Raw genomic sequence first — 12,472 nt, forward strand, 5'->3', positions numbered from 1 at the left:
ACTGCGTGGCATCTTGGGCAAGTGTCTTCTACTATAGCCTCGGGCCGACCAAAGCCTTGTGAGTGGATTTGGTAGACGGAAACTGAAAGAAGCCCGTCGTATATATGTATATATGTGTGTACGTGTGTGTGCGTTTGTGTGTCTGTGTTTGTCCCCCCCAACATCGCTTGACAACCGATGCTGGTGTGCTTACATCCCCGTAACTTAGCGGTTCGGCAGAAAGAGGCCGATAGAATAAGTACTAGGTTTCTAAAGAATAAGTCCTGGGGTCGATTTGCTCGACTAAAGGCGGTGCTCCAGCATGGCCGCAGTCAAAAGACTGAAACAAATAAAAGAGTAAAAAGAGTATGAGATAAAGCCAATGACAATAAATAACAAGGTGACTGAATTGAAAGAGGGTTTGACTGTTATTTCTAGCAGGACAAATAAGTACGCAGAGTGGCTCCCTTATTAGCTAAATCTTCATAGGTACTTATTGCTGTTTCCTTATGGTAAATGAAGCATACTAAAGGGATGTTATTTTTCTTCTCTGCACTTTATAAAACTGCTACCCAAATCAATAACTCCATTTTATTAGACAATGCTTGAAAGCTATTAAAATATCATTTTGAATTATTGATCATCGTTTTTATTCTTATTTTATCTATTTTTTTTCTTCGTATCAATCGAACGATCGCAACAGTAACAATGTGGGTAAAGTTAATGCTGTAGCAACCAAATATTTCTGTCATCTCTGTAAATATTCAATGCTGGCATTTATCTATGAAAGAACTTAGTGATTTAAGAACAATTTCTGCAAGAGACAGTCATTCTTTAAAACCACTTATGTGTACACATAATGTTTCTTCTGATCATAATGGTAAATTCATACAGGTAAGAAGTAGATGAGGGTAAAAAGATATTTTGTTAGAATTTCTTCTATTCACATATCATAACGAAAAATGTTTTCTTTTACTTTTTATTCTTATTTTTCTCCTATCTTTCCTTTCATCTTGATATTGATGATGATATACATATATATATATATATAAAACAGAGCAAAATATTTCATAAGCTCTCTGTTAGTAAACCAGGCCAACAATATTGTTTAGATTAGTAAAGAATTCCAAGTATTCTTGTGGCAGGGTCCAAGGTTAAAATTCATCACCATTCTATATTATAAATCCATGGTTGTGCTCCAGTTATGCTGGTTTTTACACAGAGTGAAACAGAAGACAAGATATAAATACTGGTCATTACATATTTTTCCTTCATTGGAGTAAATTATATGTATATATAAGCTTGCTTCCCAACCACATGGTTCTGGGTTCAGTCCCACTGTGTGGCACCTTGGGCAAGTGTCTTCTACTATAGCCTAGGACTAACCAAAGCCTTGTGAGTGGATTTGGTAGACAGAAACTGAAAGAAGCCCGTCGTATAAGGTTACCTCAATAAGGAATAATAAAATCCAATGAAAATTCTGGGTAGTTACCTATTTAAAAAGTGTTGAATATTACAATTAATATTCAACTGTAAGGTAACTAGATAAACCATGGTTTATATATATTTTAAGAATATAAGAAAATAGAGAGATAATTAATAATTATTTATCAATTAAAAAATTTGACATCATCTCTGACAGCTGTTTCGATTCCAGACCTTTATAAATTAATTACCATAAATAAAACCATTTAAATTTAAAAGTCGAACCTCATCAGAGTTGGCTAAAGATATACAATTTAACTGATGAAATATATATATATAAAGAACATGGCATAAACCTTACAAAGGGAAGGAAGGTAGTATATTTATTGGAGTTATAATAAAAGTAAGAATAGAACAATACATCATTCTAGGGTGTTAAATAAAATAAATTGCTAAAGAAGGTACATGAGTATAATTGCAATATATTACAATGTATTATGCACCGATACTAACGTTATGGATAAGCAGTGTGTAAATTAGTATTAGTAAACTGATAAGGTAAGTGAATAAAATAGAAATTAAAAAATTAAAAAACAAAAATAAAGTATAAATTAAATTAAAAATAAGGTGGGGGGGATCCATAAAATAGCTTATAATTAAGGATTAAATGTGCAGACAATGAAAATAATGACAATAGTTAAAGGTGCATTCTTTTGGGTGTGTTATATAATATAATTAAGTACTATAGAGATGAAAATGCAAATAGCCTAAAATAAAATAAAATAGCTTAATAACATAAGGTATAGTATGTTATTGTGTAATCAAGTGATAGCTTGTTTATGTAACTAGAAACATAAACAGAATGAAATACGGAGCAAATGTATGTAAATAATATTAGTAATTAATTGTAGGTGAAATACATTCTAAAAGATTTGTTATACTTAGTAAGTACTTAACTAGTTAAGTAACTTAAAAGGTGGAAGAACTTAATGCTAGGGTTAATTAATATTTATTATTATTATTATTATTATTATTATTATTATATATGACTACGCTTGAAAGTTTATTAAATTCAAAAGTGTTTAATATAGATAGAATCAGATACTATATAAGAATGGGTAAGCAGAAAAAAATAGAATATTTTAGTAATAAAAATAAAAATTTTAAAAAACTTATTTTATTAGAGTCCGTCACCCCTATAGTTTTGTAATCAATAAATAATTATCTCTCTATTTTCTTATCTTCTTGTGTGTGTGTGTGTGTGTGTGTGTGTGTGTGTGTGTGTGTGTGTGTGTGTGTGTGTGTGTGTTTGTGTGTGTGTGTATTTGTTCCTCTGCCATCACTTGACAACCAATACTAGTATGTTTATGTCCCCCATCACTTAGTGGTTCAGCAAAATAGACTGATAGAATAAGTACTAGACTTACAAAGAATAATTCCTGGGGTCAATTTCTTTGATTAATAACCCTTTAAGGCAGTGCTCCAGCATGACTGAAACAAGTAAAGAATATATATATATTCATATAAACACGCATACGCGTGCATACACATACACAGTATGGCCTTCTACTTTTCTAAGATAACAAGGTGTGATTTGAGGGAGATTTGACTGATGTTTCACTGCACTGCAAATATGTCATAAAGCTAATTGATAATTGTACCACTAGTTCCTTTATGTTCCAGAGTTGTCTGTTTTTCTTTGCCCGTTTTTCTTCTTTACTTCCACTATCTGAATCCATCTTGGCAAGCTTCTCAAGACCTTCATCAAAACCTATTCAAATTCTAATTTATCAACAGTGTTTTGTTAGACTACAATAAGAAAAATAGTGGAACTCTGTTGTGTTTCATTCAGAGGAAGGGAGAAAGTCAATGGGAAATCAATAATGAGTAAAATGGTGCTGTTACTAAGTAATCTAAGCATGTGGTGCTTTAATGTCAATAGAAACAGCGCTGCCACCACACACACCCACTCTTTCCTGGCTCCTGCCCTATACCTGCATAACATTTTCCTATTCTTTCCTTCTTTGCCTATGAAAAATCAAAAATATGAAACAGAAAAAGAGATGGAAAAAATCATAAAATCATCAGCCAGCCAGCAAAAGTGAGGTATGGGTTTTATTTAGCTGTCACCGTTTACGCCATTCGCATTCTTGTAACTCCTTACATGTATGTCCTCAGCTTCTGTAACCACTAATTTGCGCTATCTTGCTCCCATTCACAACCACTCGCTTCTTCAATAACACAGGTTCCTAAAGAGAGATGTTGATGATGATGATGCTGACAACAATGATGGTGACAAAGTTGTTGTAAGTTACACAGTTGCAATCCCTTCTTTTGTTTCCAGAAAAATTTACTCATTAGTCTACAAGAAAGACAAGCTAATCACATGACAATCTGCAAATAAACCCTTCCTAAATGAATCTCTGCATATATTTTTTTCTTTTCTTGTTTTATTTTTTTTTGTTCCCTCTTCTGGTCTGTCATTGCCTTTAAGTAGAAGATAAACTGCAATATCTAACTTAATATTCTATCAGAATAAACACATCTGTCCGTCTTAATTTTCTAATATGGCAATAAACAACTATTGGTCTTTATTTAAAATATTTATCAATTTGTATTACAACCATAAACATTATATAATGTTCATATTATATAATTGTGAATATTAATATCTATTATTGAATGCTTCCATAATTTCATATTTTATTTAATGATACAGAATCAATTTTCATATATTGTCACATATATTTTAACTCATTAATAATATTATCAAATATTAAATTTTCAAATCTATTTCTGCTTTAAATAGCTTAGCAGACTTTCCAAAGAACTTCATGAAAAAAAAAAAAAAGAAAATGCTGATAGTAAAACAACCAAATAACTAAAAATAAAATAAATAAAGGAATTGCTTTCTGAGTTGTAATATTATATAATGTTTACCTCTTTGATACAGATATAGACTCTTGATTAATTAATGTTATGCTCACAATATCAAATGTTTGTACATTCTTTACTATAGCAGAAATATTTGATATGGAGGTCTTAATATATTCAAAAGGAAAATTAAAAAGCAAATTAGAAATATTTATGTGCTGAGAAAAAAAAAGAAGAAAAAAACAATCATGACAGTAAAATTTTTTTCTTTAAACACATTTTGATGTTGGAACCTAAATTATCTTAAAAACCTCCTTATAATACCATGTATAACAAAGTGTTATACAACTGTTACGATTATTAAATAACCTCCAATAATTCAATATGTTACTTTTTAATATTTCAAAAAGCTTCTCTAAATTTTCAATACATCCAACTAAGAGAGCTAAGTCAACAGCATACAGAAGTTCCCATGGATGGCTAGTCTTAAACATCTCTGGCGGGGTACTGTATTATTTCCAGTCTTTGCTAAATTCACTTTGAGGTCCTTTGATTCCAGGCTTTTTTTTCTCCATATCTGGAACTTCTTTACTAATTCTACACACGCACACAAACTTTTTGTCTAGGCTACATCACTTGAGGATGCTGACTCCAACTTGAGGACAAATTTCTCTTCAGATGTGCAAGATGGCATTGCACATGCCAACTCTGAGACAGGACACAGTCTTGTGTCCCACATGAATTCATGGACATACATGATGCAAGCCTGATTAGCAGGCTTGAATACTCACAAGGGGTTATAGGGGAAAAAAAAAAGCCCAGTCACAGGTTGATCTAGTCACTGAAAACAGCGGCCTTTGATTGTCAGGCTGTGTTGGATGGGAAAGAATCAAATGACAGATATGCCATGAGAGCATTCATACCTTCCTGCAAGATAATTAGAAGCAAGATGAAGTGGAGCGAAAGGAATAAAACTGGCTTCAGCCAACCACGGAAGGACAGGCTGAAACTGACACTTTTGCAAGTTTGTGTTACGAGAGATAGCATTACTTCTTGCCATGTGCCCCACCCTTGCCAGCTCGTTAACAGCAACACCGCCTGCCACATAACTGTGATGTAATGAAGTAGCACATGATGATGGCAGGAAGAGGGTGGAGAAGGATCTTAAATACACTGAATTGTTCAATGGTATGAACCAATCTACAAGGAGCATAACATAAGAATGTAGGACAAAAAATAAATACATAAATGAGAAAAAACAAAAAATAAATATATCTCCCTCTAGCAACCACCAACCAGTTAACCAACCAACCAATGAACCAGCTTGGAAACCAGCCTTTTCCCATTGAATTGTGTCAAGAGATGATGGCATCAAGATACACATGCACACACAGAACAATAATATAAGTAGTGACTATATATATATATATCTTTGCCTATATATATCATGCTACCCCCTACCTCAAATGTCTTTTCTACCCAAAGAAATAATATAAAACTTCTCAGAGAAGAAGAATTCCATGGGATTTGACACAGAATGTGCATAATAGTGATAATAATCAGTTCTTTTATTTGCCACAAGAATGGTAAATGCAGGAAATAACAAAGAGGAGTTGCAAAATAGTGAAGAAGAGAGGGTTTACATTTAATGAAGAAAAATGGAAAACATATGAGATAGACTGTTGTGTCTGGGGAGAGTCCATTTCTTATTGTGCCTTAAAATTTAACACACTCACCGGTAAAATTTCCACTAATTTCTTATTTTTATTAAAAAATCTTGCAAACCAAATCCAAAAACGAAATATGAGATAGAGTAAATAGAATTGGCTGTGTGGTCAGAAGCTTGTTTCTCAACCACATGGTTCCAGGTTCAGTCCCATTGCATGGCACCTAGGGTAAGTGTCTTCTACCATAGCCTTTGTCTTTATTAGAAGACACTATAGCCTATAGTCCTTGTTTGCCCCCCCCCCCCCATTACTGCTTGAAAACCAGTGTTGGTGTGTTTACATCCCCTTAATTTAGTGGCTTGGCAAAAGAGACCAAGAGAATAAGTACTAGGCTTAACACACAAAAAATAAGTACGGAAGTCGATTTGTTCAACTAAAAACCCTTCAAGTCAGTGCCCCAGCATGGCCGCAGTCAAATGACTGGAACAAGTAAAATAATAAATTTTAAAAAATAAGAGAATATATAATGAACAGGGCTGAAAAAGAGAATCACCATCTAGGGCATACCACAAATCCCCATATGTCCTGAAAATTGAGAGACACCAAAGTCACCAGATACCCATCATTTAGCAAATTAAGTGAAGAACAGCCATTTCCCTCTACAATCTCACATTGCTCTTCAAGTGCTATGTGATAAGAACGGTTTAATAACACAGGTTACAAATTAGGGGGAGCATTCTGTCTATAATACAGATTCTCCTCTTGTCTGCTACTTATTATACTGACACCCCCCCCCATACGCACGCACACACATACATACACACACCAGTCATTGGAGGATGAATGACAAAGTCAACTGCATTACTATTTGATTTGGAACATGAAACCAAATAATGCAAAGTATTTTTGTTTGCCACTCTACCCAGCTCTGCCGTTCCACTGCCCTTAATGAGTATTTCATTGCTTAGTCGCACGGGCAACCTAACCACACCCACTACCATTATACAACAAATGAAAAAATAAAAACTTCTGAATCATAACAATGATGATGAAGACGATGACGATGACAATGATGACATGATGATGACGATGATAATGGCAATGATGACATGATGATGATGATGATGATGATGACAATGGCAATGATGACATCATGATGATGATGATGATGATGACAATGGTAACAATGACGATGATGATGATGATGATGATGATGATGAAGATGATGATGATGATGATGAAGATGATGACAATGATAAAAATGACGATGATGATGACGACGATGAGAACAACAATGACGATGATGACAATGATAATTTTTTATAAACAGACACAAGGCTAGAATTTTGGAAGAGAAGGTGTTGGGTGATTATATGATTATATTAAGCCAGAAGGATGAAAGATAAAAACTGAACTCTGCAGAACATTTGAGTTGAGAGCATGAAAGAGCCAGAACAAACGGAACAAGGCAACTATCTGATGGTTCTACCTATCCAAAATATTAATAATTCCGAAGAGAGAGAGAGAGATTAACCAATGTCATCAAACGTAGTGCTTCACAGTCTCTTTTGACCAAAATATTGTCCAAGAAGAAGTGGAGAAATTGTCAAAGTACAAAGACCTCGAAATTGAAGTACTCAAGATGTGAGGCATGAAGGTGAAATAATAGTGGTTTCAAAGTTTGGCCCAGGGCCAGCAACTTCAGGGGAGGAGGTTATTAGATTGCATCAATCCTAGTGTCCAACTGGTACTTATTTATTTTATCCATCCCAGAAAGAATGAAAGGCAAAATTGACTTCAGCAGAATTTGAACTCAGAACATAAAGATGGATGAAATGCCACTAACTATTTTGTCTGGTATGCTATTGTGTCGACGCCCCCCCAGGCGAAGAAGTAGGATCTCCCAAGACATATAAATAGAGGTGGTCTGGCCGTGGTAGGAGTGTTGAGTAGCAGTTGTGTAGCAGTTGAGTAGAGATCATCCAAAGGTGCTAGATAGCAGTAGCATTGAGACATAACATATGCCAATGGTCCTGCCAGCTTCCTGCCTTTTTTTTAAATACAGCAAGATATTTTATCCCATACTCTAACAGTGAGGACAACAATAAGAGCGCAGTATATTTTCTAATAAATAGAGACTGGCTCTATTTACTGAACTGAACAATATTTTGATACCATATTTTCTCTCTTCTTCAGGCTCAAAATGAAAATTGAAACAAAGACAGACACAGGAGTAGCTGTGTGGTAAGTAGCTTGCTTACCAACCGCATGGTTCCGGGTTCAGTCCCACTGTGTGGCACCTTGGGAAAGTGTCTTCTACTATAGCCTCGGGCCGACCAAAGCCTTGTGAGTGGATTTGGTAGACAGAAACTGAAAGAAGCCCGTCATATATATGTATACATATATATGTATGTGTGTCTGTGTTTGTCCCCCCAACATCGCTTGACAACCGATGCTGATGTGTTTACGTCCCCGTCACTTAGCAGTTCAGCAAAAAAGAGACCGATAGAATAAGTACTAGGCTTACAAGGAATAAGTCCCGGGGTCGATTTGCTCGACTAAAGGCGGTGCTCCAGCATGGCCAAAGTCAAATGATTGAAACAAGTAAAAGAGTAAAAGAGTATACAGAAATTCAAAATTTTTACTGGAATATCCTGCATTCCTTTCTAGACAAAACGACGTCATCAGTTTCCACATTTTTCACAAACTGGTAACAAAACAAAAAAAAAAAAGAAAGGAAAAAGCAGGAAAGAAAACAAGAGTCAAAAAGTGTTTGTGTAAATGTGATGAAATTTTCATGTCATTTTGTTCATTTTTCCATGGCATGACATTAGTAATTCACAAATATATTTATTCTCGTGTTTTGAGGACTAAAAGAGCAGTGGAGTCAGAATATTTGCTGGGAATGTGTACTTTAAGGTGTTCCTCACATTTACAGCCATTTCATGTAAAATGTTCAGCAAGTTCCATCGGACTGCTGTTATTGTGCCTGACATCATAAATATACCCATTGAACCTTTTATTTAATTGTTCTGTGGTGCAACCAACATAAATCAAAATGTATTTGGTGTATCCACTGTGTACAGCACTTGGGAATCTCTACAGGTCTCACCTTCTGTATAAATCATAACAGTTCCGTTATAATTTGTGATGGAATTAACTTCACTCATGCTGTTGCAAAATGAACAGGGCTTATCTCACTTGCAACAGTTTTGACAAGATACAGCAATCAGAAACTCCAATGGCATTTTTATTGAGATTGGAGGCAGTGGTAAATAGTTCTCTTATATTTTTTATTATGCCTAAAGGCTACAATAAACAGATGAAGAAATATTTGTTTGAAACGAGGATATTTTTCCAAAATATGTTGACAACTTTCATGCAACACTTTTGAAATGTCGGCAAAATTTCAGTGCCAGTTAATCACGAAAGGAATTTGGTCATAAATTTTACTTTGGCTGCTAAAATGAAGCATATAAGTTTGACTTTCCTTGCTAATTTTAGCTGTCATTTGTGATTTTCTTTAATTGTGATTCACTATAACTGCATTTGACATAATGATGCACAAAAGCATTTGCATGTTTCTAATTACACTGTGTAACTAAAGTTTTTTATTTTTATTTTTATTTTTTCTTTGGTCAGTAAGTATTATTTCTTATTAGCTTCTATCTATAAATCAAAGGAAATGACTTTTATTTCCTTCAAACTTTGCTTTTGTGACCTGGACATCAATGTTTTGAAACTGACCCATTACATTTCAGACAGATTCAGCAGTGAGTTGCTGCAGCAGAAATATTGTTGTAGCAAATATTCAGCTCAATACCGCAGATTTGCTAGTCAGTTGCTTGACCTTAACCACTTCAAATCAGAAACCCAATTTGAATGTTTGCAACAGAATTAATTCCACTAATAGTACTCAAGGTGTCAAGCAGTGGTGATACACGAGATGAAATCTCTCACCCTTGGAAGTCATGATAGGATTTGAACTCAGAATACAAAGACAGAACAAATATGACAAAACAGCTAATTTGACATTATTACAATTCCACCAATCCATAGCTTTGGATTGGTTCATTTTTTTGAAGACCCCCGCAAGAGGTGGAAAGACAGATTTGCAGGGCCGAGAGCTGGTTGCTCAACTTGCTAGCAAAAACTGCCAAATGTACCTCAAATCGCACCAGCAAAGGGAAAGACATGTTAATATAGTTTGGAATATAGTGTGTTTAAGGAGAAAAAAAATCAAAACATGATTGAATTTTTACAGCCTGAATGCTTTTGATCAGAGATCTTCTCAGTTAGAGTTGACCTGGGGTTAAACAACAACTTCTGCACAGCAATGAGTTCAAATAAATTACTTCATCAAAAAAACAAAAAAAAACCCCTTTCACTAGCAATCATTTCCATGCTAATTTACCAAATTTATTCATTAAAAACTTCATTAGACTATTTTATTTTGCTTTTATCTGATTGAGTGCAAAGGGGTGAGTAATTTGTTTCATTAATTTTTTTTCTCTTTTTTTTCCCATACAAACATGTGTGACATATTTTTTAAATTTTCTTTTTTTTTTTCATTTAACAACTCTTTTGACATTCCAAATGGTTTTCTCATTAAAGAAAAAAAATAAAATGGTGGTAATAAATATCTTCAATAGCTGAAATAACGAAGATTTTTATTATTACAGCTTCTGAGGCAATGAGCTGGTAGAACCATTAGCATGCCAGACAAAATGCTTATCAGCATTTCATCTACCTTTAGGTTCCAAGTTCAAATTCTGCTGAGGCCAACTTTGCCTTTCATTCTTTAAAATAAGAATCAGTGAAGTACTGGGGTTAATGTGATCAACTCCCCACCACCATCTCCTCAAAGACTGGTGGTTTTGGGCCAAAATTCAAAACCATTATTATTATTATTATTATCATTATTATTATTATTATTATTATTATTATTATTATTATTATTATTATTCAGTAGTTTTATTTTTATAACGTGCTTTCACTTCACGACCGAGCACAGCTCTGCGCCCCTTGGGTGTGTGCTGTGGTTTGCTGTGATGCTCTTATGGTTATTGTATTGAAAGTGTTTTGCGTAGGATGTGTGCAGTGCCCAGTAGTGCAATTTTCTGTATGTTATATATATTTTTAGTCCTGGTGTTTTCGTCTGAATATTTCTTTATTATACCTAAGGCACCTACTATGATAGGAATTGTTTCTGTTTTTATTTTTTAATTTTTTATTTTTATTATTATTATTATTATTATTATTATTATTTAAGATCTCGCACAGTATCCAATATCTTGATGTTGTTGGTTGAAGATATTGTGTCTATGAGGGGGTTTGCACTGTCTGTCAAGTCACAATAAGGACCTCAGATTTTACGTAATACGTGTGCAGTTCCAAGTAATGCCAATTTTGGCAATACACCTACATTGTAGGGTATTTCTAAAGTTTCCAAATGTTTCTTCAGGTTGGGTAATATTGAATCCAATGCTCTGATGACAACAGTGACAACCTTTATGTTTGTTTCTCGCAGGTACCACATCTTGGCAATCTCAATTCTCAGGTCTCCATATTTATCAATCTTTCCTCTTTATTTCATGATAATATGTTGATCTCCTGGCACTGCCACATCGATTATTAGGCACTCTTGTTTCTCCCTCCTAAAGGTTTACTATATCCGGCCTTCAGTACTCTAACACGTTGTCTGTCTGGAAGTCAAAGTCCCAGAGGATTTTTGCCTTCCCCTTTTCATCCATTACTTTTTCTGGTGTATATTGATACCAAGTGCCAGTTGGTTAATATTAACAGGCACCGGCATGGCTGTGTGGGTAAGAAGCTTGCTTCCCAACCACATGCTTCCAGGTTCAGTCCCAGTGTGTAGCACTTTGGGAAAATGTCTTCTTCTATAGCCTCAGGCTGACCAAAGCCACACAAGTGGATTTCATAGATGGAAACTAAAAGAAGCCTGTCATGTGTGGTGTGTGTGTGTGTCTGTATGTGCCTTTGTTTGTGTCCCCACCATTGCTTGACAACCAATGTAGGTGTATTTACATCTCCATAGTTTAGTGGTTCAGCAAACGAGGGCAAAGAATAAATACCAGCCTAAAAAACAAAACAAAAAAAGTCGTGGGATCAATTCCTTTGATTGAAATTCTTCAAGGTGGTGCCCCAGTATGACCATAGTCCAATGACTGAAACAAGTAAAAGATAAAACATAAAAGATGACACAAGAACATGAGTTGCACAAAAAGCTTAGCAACACTTCGTCCACCCTTACGTTCTGAGTTCAAATTCGGCCGAGATCAATTTTGCCTTTTATCTTTTGGGGTCAATAAAGTAAATAGCAGTTGAGCACTGGGGCTGATATTATTGACTTAGCCCCACCCTGAAACTTGCTGGCTTTGTGCCAAAATTTAAAACCAGTATTGACATGATGTATACCAAATTCTCAACATCATTTGAATAAGACCATCTGTTTGTACATGCATGTGTGTGTATGTACAGATACATACACACACACACACACATAT

General features: G+C 34.7%; 1 long non-coding RNA gene across 2 annotated transcripts in view; it reads left to right on the forward strand.

Moving 5' to 3' along the window:
* LOC128250911 (uncharacterized) overlaps positions 1–12,472 on the forward strand; it is a 66,204-nt gene that overhangs the window by 32,783 nt on the left and 20,949 nt on the right. For both annotated transcript variants that reach the window (XR_008266848.1, XR_008266849.1), the window contains exons 2-3: positions 3,650–3,710; positions 8,142–8,189. This is a non-coding gene — a long non-coding RNA (uncharacterized LOC128250911). The remainder of the gene's footprint in view (positions 1–3,649; positions 3,711–8,141; positions 8,190–12,472) is intronic.

Source organism: Octopus bimaculoides, chromosome 26, assembly GCF_001194135.2.
Source record: "Octopus bimaculoides isolate UCB-OBI-ISO-001 chromosome 26, ASM119413v2, whole genome shotgun sequence".
In the NCBI taxonomy this organism is placed as follows: Eukaryota; Metazoa; Mollusca; class Cephalopoda; order Octopoda; family Octopodidae; genus Octopus; species Octopus bimaculoides.